This window comes from Dromiciops gliroides, chromosome 2, assembly GCF_019393635.1.
Source record: "Dromiciops gliroides isolate mDroGli1 chromosome 2, mDroGli1.pri, whole genome shotgun sequence".
Classification (NCBI taxonomy): domain Eukaryota; kingdom Metazoa; phylum Chordata; class Mammalia; order Microbiotheria; family Microbiotheriidae; genus Dromiciops; species Dromiciops gliroides.
The window spans coordinates 344,944,513-344,961,521 of record NC_057862.1 but is presented as its reverse complement, the minus strand read 5'-3'; the positions used below and the strand labels follow the sequence as shown (position 1 = coordinate 344,961,521).

Below are 17,009 nucleotides of genomic sequence, written 5' to 3'. Positions count from 1 at the left end.
AAAGGCAAAGCTGAGGACTTTAAAAAAATGCCTACATGTCCCTTAAGAAGGGTAGTATACCTAGTCATTTTCACTGTTCACATTTCAGTACAAATCAGCTGACCAGATTACACCCTGGTGACCTGGCAAACTGAAAGTTCTTAAGGAATGAGACCCATGACAACTAATTTTTGACAGGATTAAGACGTTTGGTAAACATCTGGAACGTGAGATACTGCCTGAGAAGAGCAGATCCAGATGTTGTTGTGCTGTGGGTAACCCCAGATAGCCAGGGGATGATTCTTTCTCTCCCCATCTCCAGATGTTAAGCTCCAACTCACCCTCGAAGGCCTATTCAGATAGTTCCTCTTTCCTACAGCGGTCATTGATGACCTGATATTCCCCTCTTCGAACTCTCTTAGCACTTTGTACCTCTCTTATGTACTTACCACATTCTTCATGTTGGTTAATAAGATTTATTTCCCCTGTTGGACCTTAAGATCCTTGAGGACAGGAATCTTGTTTCATTCATCTGTATTATCACTTGTCTTCCAGCAGAGGCCTTTGGGAGGTGTTCAGTCAGGGTTTTCTAATGAATAAATGACTGTCTGAATGAATGCCCTGGTGGGAAGCATTGAAAATGGAAAGAAGGTATGTGAAAAGGAGAGGTAGTGAGGCTCTTACTTAGCCCTTCCTTACCAGCTCAAGAACTCAATGTAACCTTTGGAGCTGAGAAGCAACAAAGTATGGATTGATTCTGTGCTGCTTGTCCTAATTTTGGCCTAACAATTAACACCAAGAAAACAGAAGTTCTCTACCAGCCAGTGCCACACCATCCATACATGGAACCATCAGTTACAGCAAATGGGGAAATTTAGAATACTGTAGATAAGGTCACTTACTTTGGCAATATACTTTCCAGGGATATACATGTAGACAACGAGATTAACATATGCATTACCAAAGCAAGCTCAATGTTGGGAGGCTATGAAGGAAAGTGTGGGAGAGAAGAGGTATTAGATTGCCTACTTAACTACAGGTCTACAGAGCTGTCGTGCTGACCTCATTGTTGTATGACTGTGAAACTTTAACAGTATACCATAGCCATGCCAAGAAAGTGAATCACTTCCATCTGAATTGTCTTAGGAAGATCCTGAAGATCACTTGGCATGATAAGGTACTGGACAACCAGGTCCTTTCTCAAACTAAACTGGCAAGCATTCAAACTCTACTTCAGAGAATGCAACTCCAATGGGCTGGCCACATTGTTCAAATGCCAAACATACATTTGCCTAAAAGACTATTTTATGGAGTACTTATGCAAGGTAGGCACTCACATAGTGGTCAGAAGAGGTGATACAAGGACTCTCTCTCTGAAGAACTTTGGAATTGATTGTGTGACATGGAAGACACTGGCACAGAACTGCCCAGTATGGCATGCCCTCACCAGAGAAAGCACTGTGCTCTATGAGCAAAGCAGAATTGCAGTAGCTCAAAAAAATGTGAGATATGTAAATTTAGAGAGATCACTCTAAATGTTCACATAGACTATTTGTGTCCAACCTTTGGTAGAGCCTTCCAAAGTCATACTGACCTGATCAGCCACAGTGGGGCACATTGTACCTTGACTCAAACATAGAGTCGTCATGTTGGTCCTCTTTGAGAATGAAGGACAACAACCACAACCTCAATCTTCAGTGAAGGCTTCCCTGACCATAGTGATCTCTCTTTTTTCCTAGAGGTCATAGAATGTCAGAATTTGAGAGGTAAAAGGGACATCAGTAGCAATCTAGTCCAACCCATACATGAAGAAATCCCCACTATAACATATAGGGGTGCCCTGGAGCTAGCTCTAATTGGGGCGAGAGCCAACTGTTAAGTGTGAGCCTTTACACTTCAACTACCAATCAGGGTTTGACTTATTGTTCTATTGCTCTAGACTTAAGAAAGTGTTAATTATACAGACTAAACTCAAGACCTCCAAGCATAGGGACCTCTCAAGCAGTTCATTTTACTTTGGGACAGTTCTAATTGTTGGGGTGGGGGGTTGGCATTGAGTCTAAATTGGTCTCATTACTACCTTTACCCATTGCCCCTGGTCCTGCCCTCTGGGACCAGGATAATCCCTCCTCCCACGTGAGAGCCATTCAAATTCTTGAACACACCATCATGTCCCTCCTGAGTCATCATTTCCACCAATCTCAACATGCTGAGTCTTTCGATTTATCTTGCAAAAACTTTCAGCCCTTCAGCATCCTCATTGCCCTCCTCTGGCCATTCTCCAACTGAACAATGTCCTTAAACTGTTGTGTCCAATACTCCACATAAGGTCTGATGAAGACAGAAGATTTGGTGGGATTATCATGTCTCTGTTCATGGAAGATTTGTCCTCTTAATGAAGCCCAATACTTCATTAAGGTTGGTTGCTTTTTTTTTGGTTTTGTTTTTGGCAGCCATACCATGTTGTTAACTCCTATTGTTCTTGCATCTTGCTAAAACCCCCAAATCCTTTTTAGAACAATTATTTTCTTTGTGTACCTTTTCCCATTTTTTATTCTTGAAGTTGGAGGGGGGGGTTGTACCCAGGTGCAAGGCATGACATTTATTCCTATTGAATTTTATCATATTAGATTCACTCCAATGTTCTTGCTTGTCAAGATGCTTTTGGATCCTGACTTCATCATCATTCAGTGTGTTAGCTATTCCTCCCACTCTATTTCATCTGCAAATTTGATGAGCATACTATTTATGCCTTTTTCTAAGTCACTGATATAAGATGTTAAATAGTACAAGGTCAAGGAGAGATCTCTAGGATACTCCACTGGAGACCTGCAGCCATACCTTTCAAAGAGGACCAGCACCTCTTGTACCAAGGTTTGTCAAGTCCTTTTCAGGGCTGTTCATCCACCTTTGGTGTCCACCTGTCACCTATCTTTCACCTGTAGCTCCAAGAAACTGTATCATACACAGTAGCCACGCTCTATAAAACTGTCTAGTCATATGGGCTAAATGAAGTTAAGGGTAACTAACTGACAGGCCCCAAACCCCTTAGTGAGTTAGGGGGGTGTCTACTCCAAGCATGTGAAGACTTCCCCCACGTCATGGGTGGATAAGAACAATTTGTTCCAACAGCCACGAAAGTGGCTGAAGCAGGTACTATAGAGCACTTAAAGCCTGATCAATAGTCGAAGATGCCAAGGTCATCCACTGCATCCCAGGCCACTGTCAGTCATCTTGACTTTTGTCCAGCCACTGGGCTTTAGTGACTCAGGAAGAAAGAGTGAGACTGAAGACTTTGTGCAACTCTGTTCATGTAAATCCAATTCACTGGCAAGTCAAGACATCTCCCCCTGCAATGTCATTGGTCCTCTTCAAAAAATGAAGGATGGGGGAAGCTAGGTGGCACAGTGGATAAAGCACCAGCCCTGTATTCTGACCTCAGAGGCTTGACACTTACTGGCTGTGTGACCTTGGGCATGTCACTTAATCCTCATTACCCCACCAAAAAAAAAAAAAGGATGAACAACTACTACTTAGAATACTGACCAATGATAATGATAGTGCTTACTATTTTTTAAAAGCCTGTTACTTATTTAACTAACATGAAAAGCAATGTGGAGCAGTGAAAAAAGTATGCTAGATTTTGAGTCAGGTGACCTGGGTTTAAATTCCAGTTTGTTATTTGTTTCTGCTTACTCTCTGCATGACCTTGCCCAAGTCCCTTGGCTCATAATAATAATCATAGAAATTCAGACCAGAGAGTCAATAATGTTCAATAATTCCTGGTAAGGGGTCTCTCATTAGCAAGGCAAATCAGCACCTGCTCTGCAACTTATCATCTAAGATAAGCATCTAGGGCTAGAGAGGTTAAGTAATATGCCCTGAGACACCCTGCAAGAATGCATTATTGGGGGGCAGCTAGATGGCACAGTGGTAAAGCACCGGCCCTGGATTCAGGAGGACCTGAGTTCAAATCCGGCTTCAGACACTTGATGCTTACTAGCTGTGTGACCCTGGGCAAGTCACTTAACCCTCATTGCCCTGTAAAAAAAAAAAAAGAACACATTATTGGCTCCTGTCAGTTGTGTCTGACTCTTTGTGACCCCATTTGGGGTTTTCTTGGCAAAAATACTGGAATGGTTTGCCATTTCCTTCTCCAGCTTATTTTACAGAGGAAGAAACTGAGGCAAAAAGCATTAAGTAGCTTGCTCAGGTTCACATGGATAGTAAGTGTCTGAGGCTGGATTTGAACTCAAGAACATAAGTCTTTCTGACTCATAGCTCAGTGCTCTAGTCACTGTGTCACCTAGCTGCCCTTGGAGGTACTTAGTTCTCAATAAATACTTGTTGAATAAGCAAAGACTTTACAATTTTGCCATGCCTTGTCCAGGTACCTCAGACATGTGCTCACACTCTCCTCCCTTGAGAAATCATAAAGCAGCTTGGATTTTGAGCATGGGAAGGGCTGCATCCTTCTTTTCAGCAATGGGCCGTCTAGAAGACTTTTCCCAGAATTCCTGCACCTCTATGGAGTCTCTCCCTCCTTACCCTCACCTTTTACATCGCATGTTATTTTAATGATAAAACTTTTAAGCTGTTCAAATACTTTTCTTTATGCAGGAGATATTTGAGCCCCTTGGACATTAAGAAGTGAATATAACTTTTTCAAACTCTTAAATCTGCTAAGTAGTTTTCTTTGGACTGCCTGCTCTTCTGACTGAGAGAGAATCACAGACTCAACTGGGCTTCAGGGCTCAATCCTGTAGAGCTCCTCCCACAGACAGGGGCCAAAAGGATATTCTTCTATCAAAATGCAAGTAGAAGGTAATTGTCTTTTCCCATTATTAATTATGGAAAATATTTTCATTGCTTTTATTTCTTTTTACATCACCTATTTTTCCCATATCTTTTCTTTGGGGCCAACCTTGTTCTTAATAATTTTGTAACACTCAGTTTTGACTGCTTCTGTTATACACTTTTCATTTGTTTTATTATAGTCCTTGCATAGATCCTTTGCCTGGTTCTCCTTTATTTCACTTTCTCTCAGTTTGCATCAGTCATTCCATGTTTCTCCATATTCAGCATGTTAATATTTTCTTAGAGCATGTTAATAATCTATTAAATTCATCTACCATTCATGTATTCCTTCCAAAGCCCTCTCCCCCTCTCAGAGATCCATCTCTTATAAGAAAGGATTTTTTAATGGGGGGAGGAATTCAACAAATCTATGGAGATAATGAAAAAGTCTGATGTTTTATGTGATGTTCTACACCCATGGTCCCTCACCTCTGCAAAGAAATGGGGTAGGTTTCTTCTCATATCATTTCTTTGGAGCCAAGCTTATTCTTCATAATTTTATAGGACTCAGTTTCCATTGTTTTGTTGCTCTTTCCATCTCCATTGTTGTGATCACTATTTTCCTGATTCTGCTTTTTTCATTTTGTAAGAATCCATTCAAGTCTTTTCTGTATGTTTCTCTGTATTCATTGATTCTTATAGCACATTAATATTCCATTATATTCATGTACTACAAATTGTATACCAATTCTTCAGTCAATGGGCATCCAGCTCTTTGCTACCATAAAAAAGTCATGCTATAAATATTTGTCCACATTGTTAAATAAAGACAAAGCTCTTTGACTGATATTATTGAATAGCACAGTTGTATGACCAATGAATTCGTGGTTTTAAAATTTAGAGCTAGAAGGAGCCATAGAGACCTTTTAATGTTACCACCTAGTTTTAAAAATAAGGAAACTGAGTCACAGAGTGGTTAAGTGAATGGTCAAAGGTCAGAGCGACACATAATCCAGGATTCTTTAAACTATGTCTTGCTGCCCCGGCCAATGTTCATTTTTATTCAACTCAACACATTGCAATACATATTTATTTAAATGCCTATTGTGTATGAAGCATAGGTCCAGGGTGTTATAGTCTACATTGAAGGTTATCATATCAAGGGAATCTTCTTCAGGAGTAAGGAATTAAGCTTGGCCACTAAAGATCACATAAAACCTTCAGAAACTGAATGCAAAAAAGACACTGTCACTGTATGAATCCCCTCTTGAATGTGTTTCAGGATGCAAGAGATATAACCATGGACCAGAGAAAACCTCTAGGGAAATGCAGATCCTAACCAAGCTTCTGGATGATGTCAGTGGCACCAGAGGAATCACCACAGCTGGACTACTAATGAGACCCATTGGTGAGAATGAGAAAAAAAGCTTAGAATGGTCATAGCTGGTAAGTGACTGAGAAAGAACTTGACCCCAATACGCTCAACCTCCTGCTCATTTGCAGAGGTGGGTGTCCATGAGTGTAGAACAATGCACAGATTGTTAGATTTCTTCCAATGGTTTTACTAATGTTTTTCTCTTCTTCCTCTTTTTATTTTAAAAACATTTATTATAAGGATAGCTTTGTGGAAGGGGAGGGTAAAAAGAAAGACGTTGGGGCAGCTAGGTGGTGCAGTGGTTAGAGCACTGTCCCTGGAGTCGGGAGTACCTGGGTTCAAGTCCAGCCTCAGACACTTGACATTTGCTAGCTGTGTGACCCTGGGCAAGTCACTTAACCCTAATTGCTTCACTAAAAAGAAAAAAAGAAAGGAAGAAAGAAAGAAAGAAAGAAAGAAAGAAAGAAAGAAAGAAAGAAAGAAAGAAAGAAAGAAAGAAAGAAAGAAAGAAAGAAAGACGTTTCCCCCCATAGGGAGAAATTATGGTGATGTAAAAACAAAATATATCAGCTGGGCATGGTGGTGTAATCCCTGCTACTGGGGAGGCTGAGGCTGGTGGATCACTTGAGCTCAGGAGTTCTGAGCCACAGTCAGGTATCTGTACTAAGTCTAGGACCAATATAATAAGCCTGCAGGAGTGAAGGATCAACACATTACCTAAGGAGTGGCAAGGAAACGAAGCAGATTAGAGCTCCTATGCCGATTCATAGTAGAGTTGGAACTGTGAGTGGCTGCCTCACTTTCCTCCTGAGTAAGATAGAGAGACTAAGTCTGTCTGTCTGTCTGTTTCTCTCTCTCTCTCTCTCTTTCTCTCTCTAGATAGATAGATAGATATAGATATAATCAGTAAAATTTATTAAAAACAAACCAAAACTTGAACCCAGACCTTCCCTGCTCAAAGTCCAGTGAGCTCTGCAATGAATTAGACTGTCAAATGAAAATTTAGAGAATGTTTAGAGAGTGAAAGTTTAGGAGAGAGCAAAGGAGAGACCCTGGAGGAATATCTGCCTATCTGGAGGGATCAGGAAGAAGATACAGAATCAGTGAAGGACATGAAGGAGAAGTTAGAAAGACCGATACTGAACCAGGAGAGTAAGGGGTCTCTGAGGCCACAGGAGAGGAATATATCAGGAAGTGGGTGGTTAACACTGACAAATGCTACAGAGAGATTGAGAGGGATGAAGATTATAACCATGGAATCTTGGAATCTGAGAGTGGGAAGGGACCTTAGAGGTATTTAGTACAGAGGGGTGTATTGGGGGGTGGGTTCAGGGAGGACCAGCACCTCTGGTGTGGAGGCTTGCTGAGCCCTTTTGGGGGCTGTTCATCCACCTTTGGCATCCACCTAGCGCTCAACTCTCATCTGTGGCTCCAAGAAACTATAGCATGTGCATTGGCCATCTTGACAGATGTGATGGACCAGGTTGAAGGCAACCAACAGGCCTCAGACCTGTCAGTGAATTAGGGGCATGTCTACCCCAAGCACACAAAGACTCCCCCTGGCAGAATGTGTGGATGAGAACAATTTATTCCAATGCCCATGAAGGCAGCTGAAGAAGGCAATGTGGAGTATTCAGAGCTTGGTTAGACTTCAAAGATGCCAAGGTCATCCACTACATTCTGGGACATTGCCTTTAATGATTCTTTAATGATTCTGGAAGACATTGAGTCTGACAACTTTGTGTAACTCTGCCTCACATAAGTCCAATTCATGTGAAAGTCAAGACAATTGGTCCTCTTTGAAAACAAAGGATGAACAACAATATAACCTGTACGGAAATCTTTTCTATAGAACCCCTAACAAATGTTCCTTTCCCTCCAAAGGCCCCATGACCCCACACCTAGATGATTACAATAACCCACTAGTTCATCTCTTTGCCTCAAATCTGTCCTCACTCCAGTCTATTCTCCACTTTTAAAAATTGACCTTCCTAAAGCAGAGCTTCTTAAATTTTTTCTACTAGTGACCTCTTTTTGCCTGATAAGTTTTTATGCAACTCTTGGTAGATAGATATATAAAATAGATATACATAATCTTTTACTGCTGCCAATTTTTTTGCAACCCCAACATTTAGTTGATATACCCTATATGATCTCATATAGGGTAGAAGTTTGTCCTGGGCAGAGGAAACACGAGTTGGGCCAGTGGAGAGTAGGCGAGCGTGACTGCAGGTTGAACTGACTTGACCATGGGAGACTTCGAGAAGGGCAAGAAGGTCTTTGTGCAGAAGTGTGTCCAGTGCCACACCGTGGAGAAGGGGGGCATACACAAGACTGGCCCCAACCTGAGCAGGCTCTTTGGCCACAAGACCAGCCAGGCTCCAGGCTTCTCCTGCACCAACACCAACAAGAACAAAGGCATCACCTGGAATGAATATACGCTGATGGAATAACTGGAAAACCCCAAGAAGTACATCCCTGGGATGAAGATAATCTTCACAGGCATGAAGAAGAAGTCAGAGAGGGCTGACTTCATAGCCTACCTTAAGCAGGCCACCAATGAGTAACCCTTGTCTGCCATCTTATTTATTCTAAACGGAGGTCTCTGCTGATGAGATCTCTTTCCTTTTTTTACATGTACCATAACGACCCTATTTAAATTGGTTTCATTAACCTGAGAATTTTGATGATGAATGGCTGTTTAAAAATGTTGTTCAGCAGTCCTAATAAAGGAATTATGTAGATTTAAAAAAAAGTTTGTCCTGACCATGTCAACCCCATCCCTCCCTCAATTTAATAAATCTCAGTAGCTCCTTATTATTTCCAGAACCAAATATAAAATTAAAAAGTAACTTGGATCCTTTCTATCTTTCCAGTCTTTTTACAACTTACCTTACCTCTCTTTTCCAATAACACCGGCCTCCTTGATGGTCCTAATACACTATACTCCATCTCTGGTCATTTTCAACTGGCTATCTTCCATGCTTAGAATTGTCTCTCTCTTCATCTCCATCCCTTGGCTTCTCCAGCTTCTTTCAAGTCATAGTTAAAATTCCATCTTCTACAAGAAGCCTTTCAAAATTTCCCTTAATGCTAGTGCTTTCTTTCTATTGATTACCTCCAGTTTTTCCTGTATATATCTTATTGCACCTAGTTATTTTCATGTTTTCTCCCCATTTAGACTGTGAACTCTTTGAGAGTAGGAGCAGCTTTTTGGTTTGCTTGTTTCTGTCTTTGTCTCCTTGGTGCTTAGTACAGTGTCTTACACACAGTAGATGCTTAACAAATGTTTGTTGACTTGACTTGATTTGACCTATAACTTCCAACCCGATTGGGCCCAAGCAGTAAATGAAAAAAAAAACTATCTGTACTGGCATTTAGGAGGCCACTACTTACTTTGAGAGAGTAGTTTCAATGGAATGGAGATGGGGCCAAAGTCAGATGGTAAGGGGTTGAGAAGAAAGTGGATGCGAAGGAAATGAAAATATCAAAATTGCTGGCTTTTTCAAGAAGTCTGTGTTTTAAGTATAACAGCATTTTGATCAATGATTAGAAAGTGGTACAATAAATTCTGATATGCCAAAGTAAAAGAGACAGCATGCATAGTGAATAGAATAATGGGCTTGGAATCAGAAAACCCAGGGTTCAAAACCTACCTCAGATGATAATTATCTGTATGACTCTTCACAAGACCCTTTACCTCTATGTGCCTCAGTCAACTCAGAATCGCCAAATTTATAGTTGAAAGAGACCTTGGGCAACCAGATACTACAGTCCAAACCTCCAAAGGGGTCCCCACTCTAACATACACAATAAGTGGGAGTACAACCTCCACCTGAGGGTTTCTGATGAGAGAGAACTCATTACTTCTCTTTTTTTTTCTTTTTTCTTTTTGAGGGGCAATGAGGGTTAAGTGACTTGCCCAGGGTCACACAGCTAGTAAATGTTAAGAGTATGAAGCCAGATTTGAACTCAGGTCCTCCTAAATCCAGGGCCGATACTTTATCCATTGCGCCACCTAGCTGCCCCCAAACTCATTACTTCTCAAGGCAGCCCATTCCACTTTTGGAAAGTTCTCATTTTAGGGAGTTTTCCCCAACATCAACCTTGAATTTGTTTTTTTGCACCTTCCATCCATTGTTCCTGTTTCTAACCACTGGGACCAAATAGAAAAAGTTTAGTCTCTCTTTCATATGATAGCTGTTCTAATACTTAAAAATAGCAATCATATTCACTCTGAATCTTCCCTTCTCTAGGACAAATATCCCCAGTGATCTATCAAGGCAAAGATGAGCTATTAACTATGGCAGATGAAAGGAGATTCCCATATCAGGAAATCCTCATGCTGACAAAATCAGAGAGCCTTAGCATTTATTAATGAAATGTAATTTTATGGCATGGTAAACAAAATTATAAATATGGAGAATATTAGGGAATATGGAAAGGCATAATAAATAATACAGAGATGAGTAGAACCAGAACAACATAGATATGGCTTCCAACTATATAAATGTAACCCAGGTTTGCAACTAAGCCTGGGGAACATTTTGCATGCTGCTGCTTAGGCATGACTCTAGAATGGTGGAGAGAATGCTGACACAACCCTCCACGCCTGCATGAGGGGACAAGTTGGTGTGAAAGCTTTGAAGAAGAGAGATATGCTTTCTTTCAGAAAGAACACACTTGGTAGCAGATTCACTGAAGAGAGAAACAGACATTGGAAGCTGCAGACAACCTAGGAGAAGCTGCTGCTTCAACATATCTCTGATTTCCAGCTTGTATCCTTAGAGACATCAAAAAATTTCCTTTGGGTAAGATTGAAGCATTGAAGCTGAGAGTTCATCATTGTTCCTATCTAAAGTGTTTATTCACTCTTCTACATTTTCTGATATATTCTAATTTGTAGAATTTCTTTAGTATTTGCTCACTATTTGCTTGGATAAATGGGTCTATTTGCTATTCACTATGTGTAATTTTTTTGATCAGAATTTGGTAAGAAGGAATTAAGCCTATGGGTGTAAGCTTGGGATAATCCTACCCCCTTAAGTGAAACCAGGGAAACAAATGTTTAAACTATTGTACCCCTAAATAAGCAATATGGGGGTAGAGATAATTCCAGCTTTATATGCCCTCAAAGAATGAAGAAAAGAACACCTATCTTGGTAGTACTCCACCTCTCCTCAAGGGTTGTCCATGCCTCTATCAATGGCCATGGAACCTATTGTTCAGTCAGTCAACAAGCACTTATTATATATCTAATATGTGTCAGGCACTATACTAGGTTATGGAGATACAGAGACAAAAATTAACATCTCCCCAAAGGAGTTTATAGTCTAATGAAGGAGAGAGAATATAAAAGTAGCACACACATATGTATTTGTATATGTATATGTATGTATAATTTATATCAATATATCATATACATACTGTATACATATACACTTATATACATATATATACTGTGTGTGCATATATATACTGTATATATGTATATACTGTATATATGTACATACTGTATATATGTACATACTGTATATATGTATATACAGTAAGGACTGGACCTGTGATTTAGTTTCATTCACAGGAAGTTCCCATATGAGGAAACTCCTTCTACCAGTACAAGTTGAGTCTTTCTCAGAAATGTATAGTCTTAGAGAGTTGCCTAGAGCATTGAGAAGTAGTGGCTAACCTATGGTCATACAGCCAGTGTATGGCAAAGTATGAGCACAGGTCTTCCTGGATTTTTCTCTATTACACAATGCTGTTTCTCATATATACCAGCATACTATTAACTAGTGAACCTAACCCACCAAAAAATCAAAGAGGAAAAGGATGTACATATACAAAATGTTTATAGCAGCTCTTTTTGTAGTAATAAAAAACTGGAAACTAAGAGAGTGACCTATTTTTCAATCATTTATCAGTCATGTCCAATTCTCTATGAGCCCATTTGGGTTTTCTTGGCATAGATACTAGAGTGTTTTGCCATTTCCTTCTCCTACTCATTTGACAGATGATGAAACTGAGGCAAACAGGATCAAATGACTTGCTAGTCACACAGCTAGTAAGAGTCTGAGACCAGATGTGAGCTCCAGAAGATGAATCTTTCTGACTCCAGGCACAGCACTCTATCCACAGCAGTGCCACTTAGATGCCTACGTCCTCCTACTGGGGAACACCTAAACAAATTGTAGTATATGACTATAATGAAATATTATTTTGCCATAAGAAATGATGAAATGAACTAGTTAAGAGGAAACTGGGAAGACCTTTCTGAACTGATGCAGAGTGAAGTGAGCAGAACTAGCAGAACAATTTATACAATGAAAACAAGATAACAGAGAAAAACAACTGTAATGATAAATCAGCATGCAACTCACTTCCTGAGAGAGATGCGATGAACTTAAAATGTGCAGAAATTAGATATCTGGACATGGCTAATAATCTGAATTTGTTTTGCCAGACTATGTAGTTATGAATTGAGGGATTTTTTTTCATTTGTTTGCTTGTTTGTTTTTAAATTTGCTCAATAATAGAAGAGATATTGCTAAATCAGATGTTTTAAAAAATACTTGTTACCTGAAAAATAAAAATAATAAACTGGGAAAAGCTACAAAAGAGAAAAGAAGGAATCATAGATAAGCAGGACAGTTTTGAAAGCTATATGTTGAATTTAACTTTTTTTTTAAAAGAAGCAAATTTTGCAAAATGGAGATTCACAATTTCACATACAATGCTCTTTTTCTGTTCTGCTGTATATGTGAATATTTTCATTTTGTTAGGTTTTGAAATTCAGGGATTATTCAGAATAATTTTTCTTTTGATGAGAAAAAGAGTATTTATTTCCAAAAAATCATCTTCCTCACGGAGAGGAGTTAGCCGATCCTGCCATGATCCTTGAAGGTGTAAAGGAACTTCAGAATCAGCCTTAGTTTCCTCATCTGCAACATAAGAGAATTGGATTTGATCTCTAATATCTCTTCTAGCCCTGAATTCCTGTAACAATGAATGAGTATAAATTATGGGGTGTATTGCACCACATTAGAAGTAGCTGGGTCTTTTCAGACTTTGTCACTTAGAGATGCCAGGATCATTTCCCCTCTCTGGTTTTTAGGGGGAAATGCTCATTAGCTGTTATAGTTGTCAAAGTTACAATGCAAAAATGGAAATCCTTAGAATCATCGTGTCTGAGTTGGAAACACATGTATCCACTACTTTTTATTTAATGGAAAGGGCAAGCCAAGCACAGGCTCTCCATGGTTGCCTGTGGCTAGTTAGTTCAATTGGAGAGAATATTGTATTAATGAGATCAGTCAGAGATCTAACCCCTACATGAGCCAGGTAGCTCTCCTCTGTTTCATGGTCACAGGCTGCCCCCCCTCCCCAAACCCCAGTCAGCTGTTGGGAGAATGCATTCCACTTGTCACAAGGGGGACTCTAAGGGACTATTAATGGCTTCATGCAAACCCATTCCTGTTACTGGGAAAAAAACCTCAAGGTACATGCCTTATAGATGGTAAGCCTAGTAACCTCATCTTCTTAAAGGATACCACAGTATTGTGTAGAAATAAAGGTAATAATAGAATAAACATACAAGTACACTTGCATATATGTACAATGTGTATTTAATAAATATATGTATTTACATATGTGTATCATGTATGTATTATATATGTGTATATAATAAATATGGGTATATGTTTAATAAATGTGTGTGTATATTTCTATGATAAGTATGTATGTATGTGTATATGTATGTGGTGTAAGGAGGACTAGCATCTCTTGTGTGAGGGCTTGCCAAGCCTTTTTCAGGGCTATTCATCCAACTTTGGGGTCCACCTGACACTCCACTTTTATCTGTGGCTCCAAGAAACTGTAGCATGTGCAGTGGCCATACCCTGGTAAACCATCTGGGCCACAAACCTGGTGAGCTATATATACCCCAAGCATATGAAGACTTCCTCTGGCAGAACGGGCAGATGAAAACTTTTTTTCTAATGGCCATGAAGGTGGCTGAAGCAGCCTCTGTGGAGCGCTTAAAGCTTGGTCAGGCATTGGAGATGCCAAGGTCATCCACTGCATCCCAGGCCATCATCAGTCATCTTGGTCTTTGTCTTGCCACTGGACTTCGATGACTCTGAAAGAGAGAGTTAGGCTGAGGACTTTGTGCAACTCAGCCTCACTGAAATACAATTCGCAGGCAAGTCAAGATATCACTGGTGATGTCATTGGTTCTCTTTGAAAAAGAAAGATGAGGGGCAGCTAGGTGATGCAGTGGATAGAGCACCGGCCCTGGATTCAGGAGGACCTGAGTTCAAATCCAACCTCAGACACTTAACAATTACTAGCTGTGTGACCCTAGGCAAGTCACTTAACCCCAATTGCCTCACACACACACACACACACACACACACACACACACACACACACACACACACACAAAAGAAAGAAAAAGAAAGATGTATAACAACAACAGCATATGTATGAATATCAGACCTTTAATTTCTTTGGTTTAGGGAACTCTCAATAAGGAAATCCTGTCTACTAATGCAGATCAATATCTGCTCTAAAATTGACATTATCTCTGCATCACTGAGATGTGAAGTGAATTTCCCTAGGGTCACCCAGCCAGGATGTATCAGAGGCAGAACCTGAACAAAGGTTATCCTGACTTGCACCACAGGTGCCTCTCATATGTTTACTTAAGACCTTGCATACATCATTTCATTGATTTATCTACTGTTAGAATTGAAAATGGGATCATAGATATAATAATGGAATGCAAAGGTTATCCAGTCTAACTCTCTCATTTTGCAGTTTAGGAAAGCGAGGCCCAGAGAGTTGAAATGGCATAAGTAGAGAAAGTGCTGGATTTGGAGATAGCAAGACATGGGCTCCAGTCCCACCTCTGACAGTTATTCACTATGTGATCATGGACAACTCACCTCAACCCTTAGAGATCCAGTTTCCTTACCTCAAAAATGAGGATGTTGACTAGCTGGCCTCTGAGGTCCCTTCCAGCTATGAATCAGTGATCTGGGGGATCCCAAGTGATTTGCCCCAGGTCACCCCACAAAGACATTGTCTCTCTTGAGTTTAGCTTGACACTCTTGCCATCACACCTCTCTCTGGATCACATCAACTTGATTATAGGAGCACAAAAGTAGAACTGGAGGGGACCTCAGAGACCATGAGGTCCAACCCACTCATTTTACACAAGAGGAAACTGAGGCCCAGAGAGGTGGACAGTCTAAATCACACAGGTTGTAAATGATCCAATAATCCTGTGAAATGGATAGGTCCAATATTATCTCCGGTTTTAAAAAGAGAAATGAATGAGTCCAAGGTTACATGACTAGAAAGTGGCAAAAAGAAGATATACATCCAAGGAGCATTGTACCAGCCCATGGCACCTCTCCAAGGAGAGTCTCCATCAGACAAGGAAATGAACAAATGATCTGATGCCTTACTAATAACCATGGAAATTAAAGTGCAACTATAGGAAATGATTTGGACCAAAGTCCCACAACAAAAGAAGAAACAAATACAAAAGCAGGCAAACCCCACCCCCAAACCCCAGCAATTTTACCTCTAGGGTCTGGGATGCCTTCCTTTGAGATTCTTTTGCATACCCAGTACCCCATTCAGCACCATGTGCCTCCATACCAAGTGTCTTGAAGGTTTCTTCTGAAGGAGACAAGATCACAGAGGTCAGTTATGCTTCAGTCCACCAGCCCCTAACTACTTAGGCAAAGAGGACTGGATTTCTATACTACTATGGTACTCACATGGGCACACCCATGCACACACGGCTGCCTTCCTAGACACCTTGTATTTATTTTTTTTATTATATTAGCTGGACGATGGCCTCTAGTATACCCTTTGCTCTGGTGCTGATGGCAGCTGGGAGCTGCTTGGAGCCAGAATCCAGCGGATTTCTACAAGAGAGCCAGGCACAGGAATTCCAGTGTTTCAGATTTTGGGACCCAGAATCTTCTGTGCACAAGCTCCCCCTTATGGAAATGAAAAACACTAAGGCTGAACATTTTTCAGGAAGAGTTAATGCTCAATATTTAAACTCAAAAAAAGGCTTTGAAACATACATGGTCCTCACCTCCTACCCACCTCCCACAATTTAGCCTACTTGACATTCCATGAAAGGAATCTTAAAAAAAAAAACCAAAAAACCATTATATGTATCCTCATTTGTAAAGCATTTATGTCCAATTTTTTAAAAGGATACTTTTTTCCCAGCTTGTGAAGTGTTAGATTTGTGGATAAATATAAGATGGCACATGTGAAAGAAACTCTGGTTATAACTCCAAGGTTTATCAAGGAGCAATTACCATGTTTTCATTTCAGAATCAAAATATTGGCTTTATTAGTTCACAATCCAATGTCTTATGTTCAATAAGATGGAGGATGAAGCAGGGATGAAAGGAGTGAGTGGAACAAAGAGAGGAGTGTGGTAGAATAGCATTCTAGTTTTAATTGAGAGAACCTTTATTTCTGGTCTTGGTTTCTTCCACTATAAAAATTATTGGGATGGAAACCAACAGGTGGAAATGGCAAAGAAGCCAATTTGGACTAGATGTCAGGCAAACCCTACCAGAAATAAAAACTGTCCAGAAGTGAAATGGGCTACCCTGAGAGGCAGCGGCTTACCTTTACTTGAATGTATTTAAACAGAGACTGGACAACCATTTGTTGGGTACGTTATAGAGGGGTTTGACTAGATGACTATGGAGGTTTCTTCTAAGCCTCAAATTTTAGGGTTTTCTAACTAAAGATTCTCTAAGATCCTTTCTTCCTTCTTCCCTTCCTTCCCTCCTTTCCTCTCTTCCTTTCTTTTTCTTTC

The 17,009-nt window shown here is 40.2% G+C and overlaps 1 pseudogene; it reads left to right on the top strand.

Annotated features, from left to right (window-relative positions):
- Positions 1-8,400: 8,400 nt before the first annotated feature.
- LOC122741901 lies at positions 8,401-8,718 on the top strand (annotated as a pseudogene).
- Positions 8,719-17,009: the final 8,291 nt, after the last annotated feature.